General features: G+C 40.7%; 1 protein-coding gene across 8 annotated transcripts in view; it reads right to left on the reverse strand.

Moving 5' to 3' along the window:
* The window catches only part of NEUROD6 (neuronal differentiation 6), a 61,455-nt gene that overhangs the window by 43,539 nt on the left and 2,522 nt on the right, over positions 1 to 15,394 (reverse strand). Inside the window, exon 5 of one of the 8 annotated variants that reach the window (XM_080383355.1) lies at positions 5 to 93. The exons of the other annotated variants lie outside the window; for them this stretch is intronic. The gene's annotated coding sequence lies outside the window, so the exon portion shown is untranslated. The remainder of the gene's footprint in view (positions 1 to 4; positions 94 to 15,394) is intronic. 8 annotated transcript variants of the gene reach the window in all.

A 15,394-nucleotide genomic window follows, 5' to 3' on the forward strand; every position in this document is an offset into this window, starting at 1 on the left:
TTACTGTAACGGGAATATCTGCTCCTGTTGGTTTGCCTTCTATTATCTGAATTTATAACCCTCCTTGGACAGGGCTCCTCCCAAGATAGGGGTCTGGTGAAGATAAGTACATTTTCTGTTCAAAAAACCAGGAAAACTCTGCAATCAGACATCCCAAGCTGTTAATTAGCTACAGCCTCCCTTACATTTCTCAAATTTGTGTTACACTTTTGACTCCTCCTAGCATCTGCGATTGCCAGCCAGCATCTGCAACACGTGATAATGCGTGTACTTCAAAACCTTACTGGAGATCTTTCCTTAGCAAAAAGAAAGGTAACTTTGGGTTAAAATAAACCAAACCAAACCAACCTAAGCATTCAGTATTTATCTTTATAACACACCTATGAAGCAAGGAAGTGCTACTTTCCAGGAGGAAAAGGGAGGCGCCAGGACCTTAATGGCAGAGATCCTGAACTTGTTCCACTGATTTAATATGCTCAGTAAAAACATGAAGAGTAATCAAGAACCCAATGTCTATTTGATAAACACTCCAGAAATCTTTTTGGAAGCAGATTAGATGATGTGTAGTCCCTGGATCCTCTAGTCTTTCTGCTCTTTCCCATTACACAAAACTATATGTATCCTCACTGATTCAAAGGCAGTGGGAGATGGACAGTAATATACTGTGGAAAATTTTGGCCATCCCATTTTACCTCAAGGCACAGAAAGTTTGTCACAGCTGAGAGTGCAGGCTGGATCCTTCAGGGTGTTTTACCCACAGGATCAATTTTCCCCTGACAGTACTGGAGGTTCAGTGGGAGAATTTGACCGCAAATAGAACAGGGTTTTATAAAACTGTTTTCTGGATTCAGTCCCCAAGCTTCTGAGAAAGTGAAAGGCACAGCCAATTTCGGCTTAGCTGTAAAGTAGTGCTGAATTCAGATTGGGATGTAATGATCTTTTTCCAAAATCATTTTGGAAAATTGATGTTTAAAGAAAAAAATTTCAGTGATGAATGAACAACTCTATTACTTCTAACTGCAGAGCTACTTTTAGAGTAACTGATACTTCTCATCTTTATGAAACCCCATTTTAATGTGTTTTTCACCAACTTCCCTGGGCAAGTGGACATGTTGATGTAAGCTGTAAATTTCTTATATTGCCATTGTAAGCCTCATGACTTTCCTAGAATAGAGTAAAGAGGAGAAGATAAAGAATATAATGATGCTTCGTGTCTATTCAAAAATACAATTGAAAGAAGTAGGTCTCAAGAGAAGATTTTGCTTACAGCCGCATAGATATTTTTGGTAAGATCTGTGGACATCCCCTCAGAAGGAACATCATCTAACAGTCAATAAAATTTGCCAAAATCAACATGAAGTTATGATCTGCCATAAAGAGAGGTGAGGTTATCAGGTATTTAAGTACAAGCTGAAGTAAACAGTAATTTCAGTGATTTCCATCCCTTTCCATCTCTTATGTCTGCATAGTCTCTAAGGAGTTGTGTAAGCCCTACAGCTTGCCAGCTTCCTCAGCCACCAGGCATGGTGAAAATCAGTGCTTCACGCCACAGCCTTGAGTTGTCAGTGTTGTTTTTGGAGGTAACCACTCTGCAGAGCGGTCTCACCTTGCAGCGTGTGAAAGGAAAGCGAGTAGTATCTTTTGGCAGCCCGGAGTTTTCATTTCAGTCTTTGGGCTGGCTGAGGACTGGTTTGAATCCCCAAATAGTTTAAAGCAGCCATGGCCAGAATGCACCTGGAAGTTTGGCAAAAAGCCTTCTTTTCTGGCCAATTTCCCTTTCCTAAGAAGGGAGCATGGCTTGCTAAGCCAGAATCCTGCTTGCATTTTCCTTCTGTTGTGCTAGTTGCTGTGTAAGTTGACTGTCTACCTGGCTTGCATGGTCTTACTAGGGGCCTGACTCTTTCAGCTCTTGAAGTACTGGGTAAATGTCATACTGGGCATAGATTTCACTGGTCAGCAGAAACAGTACTGAATATGCACACGTTTTTATCCTTTTTTCCATTCCACCCCCACCCCCACCCACCCCCTTCCGTGGTATTGTTCATGTGTCGGCCAGTATGTATCTGGCCTTATTTTGGTTTCTCTGTGATCATCTTTAATTCAATTGCTATTTTTGGAGAAATACTGCAGTTTGATTGATTATTACTGCGGTGTGAGCCAGGAGAGCAAAACCATACGCTTTTGCAAAGTATTCAAAGACATGCACTCTGAAGAGCATACTGTAATATGTTCAGGGCCTCATGCTTCTGTTTAGGAGTTTTATGCATGGTTTGGGTTGAAATCTGAAGTGCACTTTCCGCCTAGAGAGGCATGTTGGCTTCTGCATCCTGCATTTGGACCTGTAAGGCATCTTGCTGTGGAAAGCCATCTAGGTAAAATTTATCTCGAAAGGGTACTTTGCTGTGAATTTTGAAGACAGCCGTGTGGAGAACATTTGCTGTCACCAGCAGATGGTGACTGGAATAGCCGTCTCTCCCCGTACCTCTAAGCCCTTGAACAGGCAGTGCAATAACGGTTTGGTGAAGTGATGGAGGAAATACATGCGGTGAAATCCTAAGGAATTCAGAGCTCCTGCACTATGCCTTGAAAGCTGGGTGTTAGAAGAGTAAAATCTGTGAGGTTCAGGTTGGTGGGGTTTGGAGTAAATAGTGCTTTTCGTTGCTTTCCATTCAGTCTGTTATTCATTTGCTTCTTGCAGCACCAACTAACATCAATGAGTTTTTGTGCAAAGACTGTACAAATGCTCTGACTCCCGTGGAAACAGAAATCTGAATTATGAACAAGATATTGCAGTTTGATTTTGTAACATAAAGTGGCAGAAAATGGAACATTTTCTTTCAGAAGACTCTGTATGCTTTTCAGCATAAAACTTTGGGTATTAAGTGCAATAAAATGAAATTTCATCCTGAGAATAAGACGTTTAGGAAAAGTAAGGTCTTGAATTCATTTCAAAGGGATTCAGAAGGATACTTCTTTTCAAAATAACATATTATACATAATATCAAAACCAGAGCAGGTTTGTTCGTTGTTGGTTTTTTTTTTTCAAAATGAGACATTTCAATTGATATGAAGAAAATATTTACTGAAAATTTTGCATTGTGGAACACTTTTTTTTTTCTTTGCTTTTGTTTCACATCTGAAGGAAAGTTAATTTAGAACTGTGAGCTTTCTCTAAACAAAGGAATGCCTCAGTTTGCCTACTGTACCGAAATCCGTATAGCACCTGGGCGAAATCAGTATTTCCAAAAGGCAAACCTCTTTCAGTCATGAATTCTGGATTTGCAGGTTTCACTTCATTAATCCATTTCTCTGTCATTTACTGTATCCTGTAATTCAGATAGCTGATTCTTGTTATTTAACTACCATATAGTAATGTTTCTACATGCTCCTCAGATCTTTTTTTTTCTTCTTCTTTAATCATCAGCAATTCTCTGAAGTAGCAGTTCAGGCCCCCTTATACCCTCAATTCCATTTTGCCAAAGACAACACAAAAAAGATAGCCTTTGTTAAAAAGTTTAATGTTCTTAATTAGTGGAATTGTCAGACTAATTAGAATACCAATTAGAATTGGCAGGGCTATCGTTAATTTAGAAGTGCTGTGGTCTAGTGTTAATCGCTATTAAACCTTATAGTTTGTGAAAGAGAGGGAGTAAGGAGATGAATACACACACACACAACCTCCCTCCCCTCCCATTTTAAATGTTAAGGGTCCATAACCATAACAATCTGTGCTGTCAATGTGTACTTAGGGACTGTTTAATCCATGGAGACGTTGATGCAAAGTTAATAACTGTTTATGCACAAAAGTAGCATTGAGGAATAAAAACTTGGGACTTTTTTGTGTGTGTGTGCCACTATTAAAATAGTGACATCCTACCAGTGGCTGGAAAAGATACTCAAATCACCAAGGACTTATCAGAAATGTGCAAGAAAAATCCACTGCACTTCCTTTTTTACTTTTGGTACTGTGAAAGTTACTTTTTGCTTCTTGCAGCACATGGCAAATAGAGTTCTCACAGCACTGTACATACTGAAATTAAGCTTCAGCGCCTGCTGGTTCAGTGAGTTTGTATCAGTGTTTCATAGACGGAGGGGCTATCGCTCAAGTTCCCATGGTGAGTCAGACGTACAGTGGGAAATACACTGAGAGCTCAGCAACTTTCGGTCTCTGGATCTAACACACGTGTACATGTGCCCTGCCCATCAACCTAGTTTTAACTTTTAAGTGGTGAGAAGGTCGTGGAGCAAACTGATTTTAATTTTTCATCCTCAAAGGAAAATAATGAAACTTCTATTCAATCTATGTACTTAAAACATCTGTTCCTGACTGAAACCATAAGGGACAAGTTCCCAGAGGTGGAAGCTGTGAATATTGCTGTGAATTCCATGTACACCGCTACCATGCTCAGAGAGCCCAATTTATATCTGCAAGCGATTAGGAAAAAAGGGTGCTCAGGTGGCTAGAGAAGCACGCAAGAGCCTGATGTGTCCAGGTCTCAAGCACAAACATAACGTTTCCTAGGTACAAATACATTTTCCACTTTGATGTTTTCTCCAGCTGAGATGATTGCCTTCTGAAATCTCTTACCCATGATAGATATAGGCAAAAGTGATGCTACTGATTATTATTTGTCTGGGGCAACGGTGGTGTGAGCTAGAAGAGGATAGACTGAGAGCAGAGCAGAAAAAAGAAAGTTCAGTGACACTTGTCTATGGAGCACACAAATTTCCTCTTGGTAATGCAGCACAGCGTAAATATTTTTCTGTTCCTCTCCAGACTGACCTAGCCATTTCTCAATTTACAGCACAGTTAGCCCACAGTCTGATAAAATTAATCTAGACCTGCCTGTGCTGTCTTTTCTATTCCAGAGAAAATGAATAATTAATTTTCAAGGAAATTAGATGTTTAAATTGAATCCTATAAGTATATGGTCAAGAAAGCTTTGCCTTGGCCAAATGGCATTTTGTACATTAATGCTTCATTTAACCTCTGGTTATATAAAGCTGTAGTCAAATATGAGATGGTGGCAGTTCTTGCAGAAAAGGAAGGTGTCAATTTATATGCTTTATATAGGAAAAAGGATTTAAGAATCAACTACAAACTTAACCTTCATAGTTCCTATCATGTTACTGCTCAAAGCTAAGATTTGATCCTGGATAAGTCGAAAACTGAGAAAGAAAAATAATTAAAATACAATAAAAGAAATTAACTGATGAAAAAAACATTTAACTGAAAGCCAGCAGTTTAATTCAGTTTTTCACTAAGTAAGCTAGGTAGTCAATGTTAAAGAATTATATACAAAACCATTTTGTTCTCCGCTTTTTACATTAGAAGGTAATTCAAAAGAAAAATTAAAAGAGGAACTAAAAATTTGTAATTAGTTAACAACAACAACAAAAAAGCTTTTCTCCCAAGGCAAACTGTTTTAAAAGTGTAAGAATCTTCCCAAATAGCCTAGTTGATTTATTTTTATTTTTTTTTAGGAATTTTTATTGACTGTAGGTCTTTTCTTTTTTCTTTATTTAAGTACTAGGGCACTCATTTCAAGGCTTTAGTTTTGAGCTGCCTAAACACTGTAAGCAATGTGGTCAAGCCAACCTGAGATCACTAGGACACTTAAAATCCCATCAAAAGTTTACTCCCAATCTGTCAGTTCTATTTTAATTGAGAGTTTTTCTGATTAGGGAATGAAAAGAGATTCCTGTCATCTTAGGCTGCTGCAACATTTGCTCTCAGCCACATATTTCATGCCATAACATCGGTCTTACAGAACCCAAAACATCGTTATTGCCATTTTGTCCCAGCAGACACGTGCAACCACAGGTTGACAGTGAGGGTGGTAGGAGTTTTTCACTGAGCTCAGGTCCCGGCGGATTTCACTCAGCATCATCTTAGGTGGGTGATGAGTAACAGCCCTGCAGGTACACACGAAGCTGTGCAAGGACTCGCATCCCCCCAGCTTACTGCTCAGTAGCTGCCTTGAGTGAAAGCCAACTGTCTCAGCTTGCTTTTAGAGAATGGAAAGAGGCACCGTCTTCTCCTGGGATGTCTAAATTAAGTGCAGTGAGTCACCTTCCACTCCTTTCCACTAACTCTGTGTGTTTGACAACTAGCTGAGGGCAGACAATTTTTTTGGTGGGTGATGTTAGATAAAATTAATTCCACTGTAAGTCTTTGCAGGGTCAGGACTAGACCTGGCTGGAAATCCTTTGCCAGGCAATTTCCTTATGATAAAGTTGTTCTCACAAATCAGAATTTTCTTGGGTGTGTTTCATCATTACTGAAGTCTGTTGGCTATCTGCTCAGAAAGCCAAAACCAGTCCTTTGCGGGGTCAATAAATCCCAATGGGAATAACCTGCTGGGCTGCCCCAAGATGTATATTTCTTTAGTCAGTTAAATGTCAATCTGTCCTGTCCCAGATGACACACTGGGTCATTGGAGCTGTGGTGTGGGGCTCAGTTCTTCTTCATGGCTTTTGTTCTGTGGCCATAAGGTGATTTCCCAGGCATGGTGCCATCCTGCCTCTGAATGACCATCGGTCCACGCCCTGATGTGCAGCTGGGGCAAGAAGCCGAGTTTGCAAGGGGCTGCCTGCTCCTGGGGAAAACCTCCATGATACCAAGTGCCACTGGAGAAATAGGCATTCCTCTAAGTGTCTGGTAATGAGCTACTGTTTCCTACTTTGTACATCAAAGCTGAAAAGGTTCACCTTCTGAAATGTAAATATAGATTTTCAGTGAAAATACTGTTAGGGAGTCTCTCAACCAAATATTGCAACCTTTTGTAATGGCTGGGATCGAAAACACAGACATTTTGGGGTAACTCACAGGAAGAATGCTCTATTTTTGGTTTATCTTTCACTGTCTCAAGGTGCCTTGCAGCCACAACTCCATTTTAACCTGTCATGTGGCAGGCCCAGTGTTTCTGCCTCAGCGTAGTACAGCAAAATATCCCCCGACAAAGGTGAGCAAAGGGCTTCCAAGTCTTTTGGACTTGGAATAACAAGTCTAAAACAAGAAAAAACATAAAAGAAAGTTAAGCCAGTCTCTGGTAGGGCTGTGGTGGTTCAGCTCCACTTTTATGACCTGGAAGTCCCTGTCCCTGAAGCACTGACCTGCTTCACCCCTTGATTTGCATCAGAGATGCTTGTTGCTGCCTTCCTGGGCAGCTACCACTGTGGCACCCAAGCCCTGGGCTCCTGCTGTTGCTGTGTTTCGCTATATCCCCCTGTGTTTAGCTATATCCCCCTGGCCTGGCCTCATGTCTGGTTCCTGATGCAATTGCCCTCTCTGAGCTATGGTGGTGATGCTGCATCAGTGTGGGAGCAGAGGGAGGCATCGCTCTGCTCCTCTGAGATGAGCAGCAGTCTCGTTTGCTTCTCTGGATGTCTTACCACTTGGGTGAGATGGCATCCTTGTGCTTGGAGTGCCTGGAGGCAAAGAGCTGCAGTCGTGGAGCTTCAGTATAGACAAATGATTTTCCCATTTTACTGCTATTTCCCCAATCATTATTTTTATTTTTGCTTAGGTGGTTTGCAGTTACCATACTTATTCATTCTATTGTTTGCCTTTAGGGCTTCTCTGTGCCTTTTCTCCACCATTAGTCTGTTCTCCTTTTTTTTCCCCCAGTGATTTTATATGTAATCTTTATTTTAATCTAGCCTGATAGTTGTCCTCTTGTCCATTGTAGATGCAATTGTTTCTAAAAAGATGAACAATATTAATTAATTTCTTTGGTGCAAAAGACCTTGTGTATTGTGCCACCTCTTTTGCTCGAGTGATAAAGTTTTCCTTATTTTCTCTCCCTGTTTTATTCCAGCCTTATAAAGAATTAGGTAAGAGATTAAATCAACTGCCAAAAGCCATCCATTCCCATAACAGGAAGGACCATGTGGGGATGTAATCCACAGCTGAGGGCACAGGATTTTTCCTGTTTATTTAGACCTAAGATCGGTTTCATCTCATCATTATTTTCTGGCAATAGCCATCGCCAAAGAAAGACCCCTAAAGTGTGTACATGAAGGTTAAAAAGATATTACCCTTGTTAAGTCTCAGCCCGTTCTCTAACAGTTGCTGAATTCTGTGAGCCCTGAAGCATGACCCAAAAACGTTATTGTAATTAATTATGGTAACTGATATGCATATCAATTCCTTTTTGCAAACATACATTTCTGAAATCCACTTTTTGTGGCAGTGAGCTCTCTAGACTAAGTATGTATTGAGTGCAGTCCATTTAGGATGCTTTTTTTTGTTTTTCTCTGCTTAAAACTCTTTAACGTGTATGAGCAAATCAGTTACATCTCAGAACTAGTGAAACAGCAACATTTCAGCTGTCCTTTTGCCTTCTCTTCCATCACTGAGCCTTTTCTTCCTCGATTTAGAATGAACAGGACCTTGTTCAGAACCCATCACAATCCTTGATGAATTTCTGGCAATAGTTGCTGTACTGCCATAAGGTTTCCTACTTCTGCGCCCTTCCTCCAGACATCACTGAGTCAGTGTGCAACTGAGGACAAGGCTGCAAATTAGCTCGGCGCAGTACGCATTCTGTTGTACTGGGGCCACCAGTCCTTCCCTCAGCAAGGGAGGGGGGGTCTTTAACCCTTAAAAAAAAAAAAGAAAAAGGTGCTGGAAAGCAGTGCCCTAGCCCTGTGCATGTGGAAAGCATTCACCTGGAAGCAGCAGAGTGACTCTAGGTAGGTGACCTGCTCCTTCAGAGCAAGGCAAAAGGAAAGGCATCGCTGCAGTTCTTGTTCGCGCTTTGCTCACATTGGGTTCTTTTTTAAATAGGGCACTAATAAATAGTGAATAATATATAGTGAAATGCTAACAGAAGTCAATAGCAAGTACACTGGTTTACTTGCCAACAAAAAACAAAAGTGAAAATGTTAACATGTGAATGCTGCTCTCTGTACGAAGTGCCATGTTCCAAGCATAAGTGCAAACTAAAACCCCATTTGTGTGAATAGCTAATTATAAGGGTGAAAACACTGTCAATCTTAACACTCATCTGGGTTTCATCTTGGATGCCAAATGGGTCTTGCTGCCCTATATGTTAAGAAAAGTCTTAATTTCACAGCCCTGACAGGAGAATAAATATCAGCCAGAAGTAACTGAAAGGGAATAAACAGAGACTATCATGATGGAATTTTTATTAGCATCACTCTTTTCTCACTATATGTAAGTATTCTGAATCAAGACAATATTCTTGAGAAAGAGGTATTGGCAAAACTTTCTTCACTATTTTATGAATGCAATTTTTTTAGAAAAAGAAAAAAAGAGAGAATTTTGTTCACAGTGCCTGCCGTGAGGAAGCCTACTGCAATTTGCAAAAGATGCATGTGCTGCGGAAGCTTTCTAATTGAAGCTAACCCATCAAAGGGTCTAGAGATTTTGTCAAATTTCTTAAGTTATATCTCACATCCCAGTGCAATTACAATTTAAATGTGACTCTTTAAAAAACACTACAAACAACCAGAAAAAAGTCCCATTAGCAGCTCATACCTATTCATTATTAAAGAGTTACCTGTGGAGTCTGGGCAAAATCTTTGCGTATTAGTCTCTAAAAACTTGTAGGGTTAAAAAAAAAAAAAAAAGTTTTTTTAAATATCAGGCAAAACCTGCAGCAGGTGGGGAGGACTGTACTCCAATACAATATAGGATCCCATGTGACTCCAGTATCCTGCAGACTTAGAAAGATCACAGAGGTGGGGTTTTTTTAAAACAAATATTTTAATTTGTAGGATGTTAAATAGCATAGCCATTAGTACTTATTAATATTTCAAGCAAAGGTGGCAAATTTTTCAAAATAAATTTTATCTTTGACTGTTCCATAAACTACTCAATTTAACTTGTTTTAGCTTTTTTAAATTTTCTGTTTCCCAGAACCTAAGTCACAGGACTTTGTATTACCAGTTCAACAGTATTTTGTTCCAGTGTTTGGATAGGAAAGAAAAATAAATAAGAAAGAAGCTATCCTAAGGTTCCAAACTACGAGAAAAATACACAGCTTAAGTTCTGGTTAAACCTACCATAATAAAGGCTCTTGGAATTTAATTACCTGTGAACCTCATTTATTGTTTCAATTTAAACCAAATAATTTAAAGCATAAAGCAAAACATTTGCTCATGCTCTTTTTTCTTTTTTTTTTTTTTTTTTTTTTTAATTGGGAGACTTTACACGAGAGATGCCGATCTCAGAGATAGAAGAGCTCTGTTGACTTTTATAACATCTTTATCTGATTTTCAGCCTACGTCTATGAGGTGGATTAACCCACTGTATGACATTGAAACTCAAGAAAATGCTCTGTCAATGTTTCACATTTGAAACAATGGTATAGAGCAGTGAAAAGTAAGCAAGTGGAGGATGAAGACACCTTCTGAGAGCTGTGCGAGGTGCTGCACTTCTAGTTAGCATTAACTTGTGTGAGACTAGAGGATGCCCTCTGCTTAACGCCTTTCTAAACCTCTTAGGAGCCTTTGGCTCCTAGACTGCCTGTGATGAATGCTGCACCACAGTGCTGCTGTGAGTCGGTGTAGCTCCTGCGTAGGATGAGGGGACTCGGTGACCCTCGGTGACAGCCAGGTACCATTTGGTTTGTTATGCTATGGGGCTGTTTCTCCCCTTTCCTAAAAGGAAGAAGGGGTAGAATAAGCCCTTGCCATCTGACATGGTGGACCTCCACACCCTCACTGTTGCTGGGGCATGAAGACAGTGTGGGGAACTCATCACACCTTCCAGATGTTGGGATGGGGAATGCAGGCCATGGATTCCCTGACGCTGGGCAGATCACTGGGGGAGGGGGGCAGTGGAATGACCCTCCCTGTTCCTGGGGTGCACGGGGAAGGTGAGGAGTGTGAGGGAGAAGCGGCACTGACCGGGGAGATGGAAGTTCCCTGTTGAAATAGATCAAAACCAAAGCAAAACACAAGGCCAGAGAAGGGCTCTGCAAGCAGTTTCGTCTTCAGCTACTCTTTATTTCTACTGACAACACATTCAAATGTGATCCAGTGAGGCTGGGGAACTAAAGCGTGTGTAGTCATGATGGTTTTAGCAGATCCAGCTTCCCAGGATTTGAGTGCAAGCTTTAGCAGTCTGTTCAGGTACTTTCTGCTTTCCTCCAGATTATCTTTCATGTATGTATAAACAGCATTTGCTGCAAAATGTGTGAACTACGGAGCTCGGAGTCACAGCCTGCAGCACAGCAAACTGGCTTTTCCTGGAGCTCATAATGTGATAATTAAATTGCTAACAGGCACCTTAGTGATGGCATTTACTGGAGATGTGAAAGCCTTCTTACAATCATACCTTTCTGTAGGGGACTCATCAGTAGAAGCAGAGCTATCAGAATCGGGGGGGGGGGTTTATATATTTTCTTCAACGAGTACATTAAATTTTTATGTGGAGTGAAACGGGACAGGACGTGTTTCCCTTCCACTGCACAATGATTTATTACCCCAAAAAGACCGCAGAACTAATTAGCAGAGTAATTAATTAATATAAATTTGCATATTTGCATTTGCAATTAGTGCAGCCGACTGATTAGTCTGAAAATGGGAAGTTTGACTCATTAGATGTTAGTGTCTGCTGGACCGGAAAGCGGCTGCCAGATGAGGCGAAAAAGCATAGAATAAGCATGAGCGTGTGCGTGCGCGCGCAAGCTCATCATGTCTTTTGTTAGAAGAACGGAGTGCAAATATGTGGTCTAAGATACTAAGACTGCTATTTTTTTTAATATTTTTTTTTATTTTTTGCCTTTTAATCACCTTTTCAGCTGTTTTTTCCCGTTAATTTACTTCCTGCAATGTGCGGCTGCAACCGTGAAACTCACTGGTTCTTCTGAACAGTCAGATCTTTAAAGGAGGGTGGCTGCTGCAGATCTGATTTAGGTGCCGAAGGGGAGCTGTAAGGAGCCTCCTTGCCATGTGATAGATGGGGCAGGGATATTTCCACTCTTCCTAGTTACATCGTCGAACCAATTGCTAACGCTGAGAGGTCAAGATCGGCAAAGCCCATAAAAACCTGGGATAAGTGATTAGCTTTCCAGGTTGCTGTGCCATCATCTTTTCCTCTGTAGACACCCTTGTGGGTGTGCCTTTTTGTACACACCTAAACAGTCCTTCTGCTTTGCGTACCTGGACTTTGTATGCCTGGACAGCCATTGTCCCAAGTTTTAATGAGGCTTTAGTGAGGTTTGAGAGACCATTAAAGAGAGATGTGCCCATGGGGTAATACATCCAGATGCCATAGTATCTGTAAGCTGACTACTAGTGCTTTTCTCAGGGTGCCACAGCAGAGCTGGTTTTCCATGGGGGTAAGTGGAGGGAGCCCTGGTATCTCTTTGGGGCACCTTACATTGCTGCCTTCACTACAGCTGGAGGAAAACTCCAGTCCTCCCACAGCGAGAACGATTACCTCCTCTTGAAGACTACTATGCTTAGGAATGGGCAATGAGCAGGGGCTGGCCCCAGAACAGTCCTCTGAAAGCTCACTGGGTCCTTGTCCAAAAGCTTTGATCAGATTTTAGCCATTGGTGCCCCTTTGACACGTGTGGATGTTGTGGAAGATGCAAATGCATGTTGCCCACCACTTGCCATCACTGTGCATTTACAGTTTGGTGGAGTTCAAGACTTGTAGCAGCTTCCTCTAGTTCCTCTGCTGTATCACAGCAAGTCATTTAGCTCCTTCTTTTTTGATTTTTTTTTTTAATTTGCTACTGAGTTTAAAAATTTAGCTATAGCAGTTAGAGCTATAGTATAGATGCAGTTATACTTTCAATAAAGTCTGTTTCTATTTTGTTCAAAGAATGAGTTTAAGCCAACATACACTTTGCAGGCATAAACTGTCTCCTCTGGTATAACTTCATTACATTGTAAAATCTGAGTGCAAACTGGGCCTAAGTCAACAGGAATATTTTATAAACTTGAATCCATTAATTTTTGTGGGATTTGTAGGTGTTGATTAGCTCCCAAGATGCCCCCAGCATATTAGATGTATACAAGATAATTCAAAACATAATCATCCCTATGAAAGGAGCCAACTCCTGTTTTTCCTTCATACACCTACATCCAGGTAGGATAAACTGTTATTATAATGTCTGTGTGGGGATTACAAGCAAAATTACTTTTTTTCCCCCTACCAATCAGTAAATTTCAATTATACATTTACCACAAAAAATTAATAAATTCTATGAGAATTTGAAAATAATTACAAGATGAGAAAATACTGCTTTCTATTGATATTATTTTTGCAATACTGTTTCAATTATTAAATGCAGAACTAGTAAGACAGAATTTGTGAATGAACATTTGATGAAGAAAGCACTAATATGGGTAAAGAATGTTACTTAAAAGAATCTTTCTACCACTACAGATGAAGATACAGGTTTTACAGTCATTCTTTTAATAAGATTATTTTTCAAAAAAAAAGTTCTGTCACACTCTGTTGCATCATAAAAAATTAGGAGAAGTTATGAGCAAAAATAAAATTTGTCCTTTGTGAATGTCATCTCAGGTAAAAATTGAACAATTTGTAGGACCAAATAACTAAATTTACTTTTGACCAAAGTCATTACTATACTTGAGATGGAACCGGATTTCCAGGCACATTCAGGACCTATAGAGGCAAATTGCTTTCCACTGCTGTTTTCAGTGCCTCACTCCCATCAGTTTCTCTGTCTGCATCCTTTAGCACTCTTTAAAAATCTGGCCCTGTAGGCAGGTGAGAGACATTTCAGGTGTGAATACATGTATGTACATGAGGCAGCCCTGGCGTGGGAGCCGTGGCACCACGCTATGGAGGTGTTTGCCCTGATGTAGGACATGCTGCCTGTTATCAAGGCATGTTATCGGGCCTCAGCATCACACACAAATGGCTATTCTGCTTGGTACCCCGTCAGCCTGAAGTGCAGGCAGATGCATGGCTCTACATGTCTGCAAGCTCCCAAGTCACTGAGCTATTCTTTGTTTTAATTTACAGACAGCTGTGAATTTGCTTTTGGATCTAAATTGTAATATCATTTTCCCATATTTGCAGCTCCGTGTTCTGACTTTGTCTCCAATTCCGACCGTCAAAACTGTGCTAAGAGAAAATAATGCTCTGGCCATTTAGGGAGATCCTTTCCCTCCTCACCCCCCTGAAATGCTGATTCAACAACTGAGAAGCTGTTCACCTTCTTCCTAAACTCCCCCGTGCGAAATAGCAAAACATTCTGTTTTCATGAGGTCCAAATGTTTCATTTCAGCTTTATTGAAGAGTTGCATTTTGATAAGGCTGTTTGATTCCAACCACAAAGTAAACCATTTTGCAGAAGCATGACGCATAAGCAAACAGAAAAGTACAGGGCGTACGATGCCTGCAGTTGGAGAGCACCCCCAAAGAGACTCGAGTGGCAGCAGTGACACAGCACTCTTCTTGGCTACAGTACAGTACAAAGAGAAGGATCACAATGCAGCTAGCTTCCTAGGTCTAATTAGCTGTGGAGGGCCAAAGGAAAACCTGTGACATTCAAAACTGATAACTGAGGGAAAAGTAATATGTATTCATGAGACGGAAGATGGGCAAAAGCCAGCTTTCATTTGGACTCTAACATTGCCTGCATCAGTAGGACTAACGAAAAATGGAGGTCTTCCACCCCAAATATTGGAAAAATACAGATGCAAAGAGAAAGGTCAGAATCTCTCTTTCTATGTGGTTGACATGCTGGCAAATGAGTCCCGAGACAGAAGATGGTTTCACTTGATAAAAAACTTGTTATCTGTGCAATCCATTTCATAGCAGTGACAAGTAAAATGGGACTTTTTGAACAACTAAGATTTTTTTTTTTTTTTGCCTGCAAACATGGGCTATGTCCTGGAAACTGCAAAAATAAATCTCCTCTCAAGGTTCTGGTGCCAACAGCTCAGGTATTTCAGCAGCCACTTCCACAAGTGAGGTACAAAGAGGTAAAAGAATCTCAGTGTCTGACACAAGGGTATGATTAAAGTAGCCAAACCTCTAAAATGGGTACAACAAGGAAGAAAATGACAGTCTGGATAAGTACAAATAATTGCCAAAAAAAAGCAGCTCAGCATTTCAGGGAGACTATAGGCTCCCTATGCTATCGGCTATTATTTATCAAGACTCTGCAGCATATTCTGAATATAGCCTGCCCATCCTGGGTGAGGCAGGTGAGACTGGAAGAAGAGAGCAGCAGCCACAACATTTGGTAGGAAACACCTGCTGGCCTGTTACTGGCACACGAGATTTCCTGGGAAAAGGGCGCACGATGCATGAATGTTGACAGGAGGTGAAAACATACATGACAACTTAGAGGTATGCGACCAAGGCAAGAGGGAATACCACCACTCAGCCAAAATTCGGGAAGCATAAACTAAACCGGGATCACAGCAGAAT

Source organism: Falco punctatus (assembly GCF_963210335.1).
Source record: "Falco punctatus genome assembly, chromosome: 4".
NCBI lineage: Eukaryota > Metazoa > Chordata > Aves > Falconiformes > Falconidae > Falco > Falco punctatus.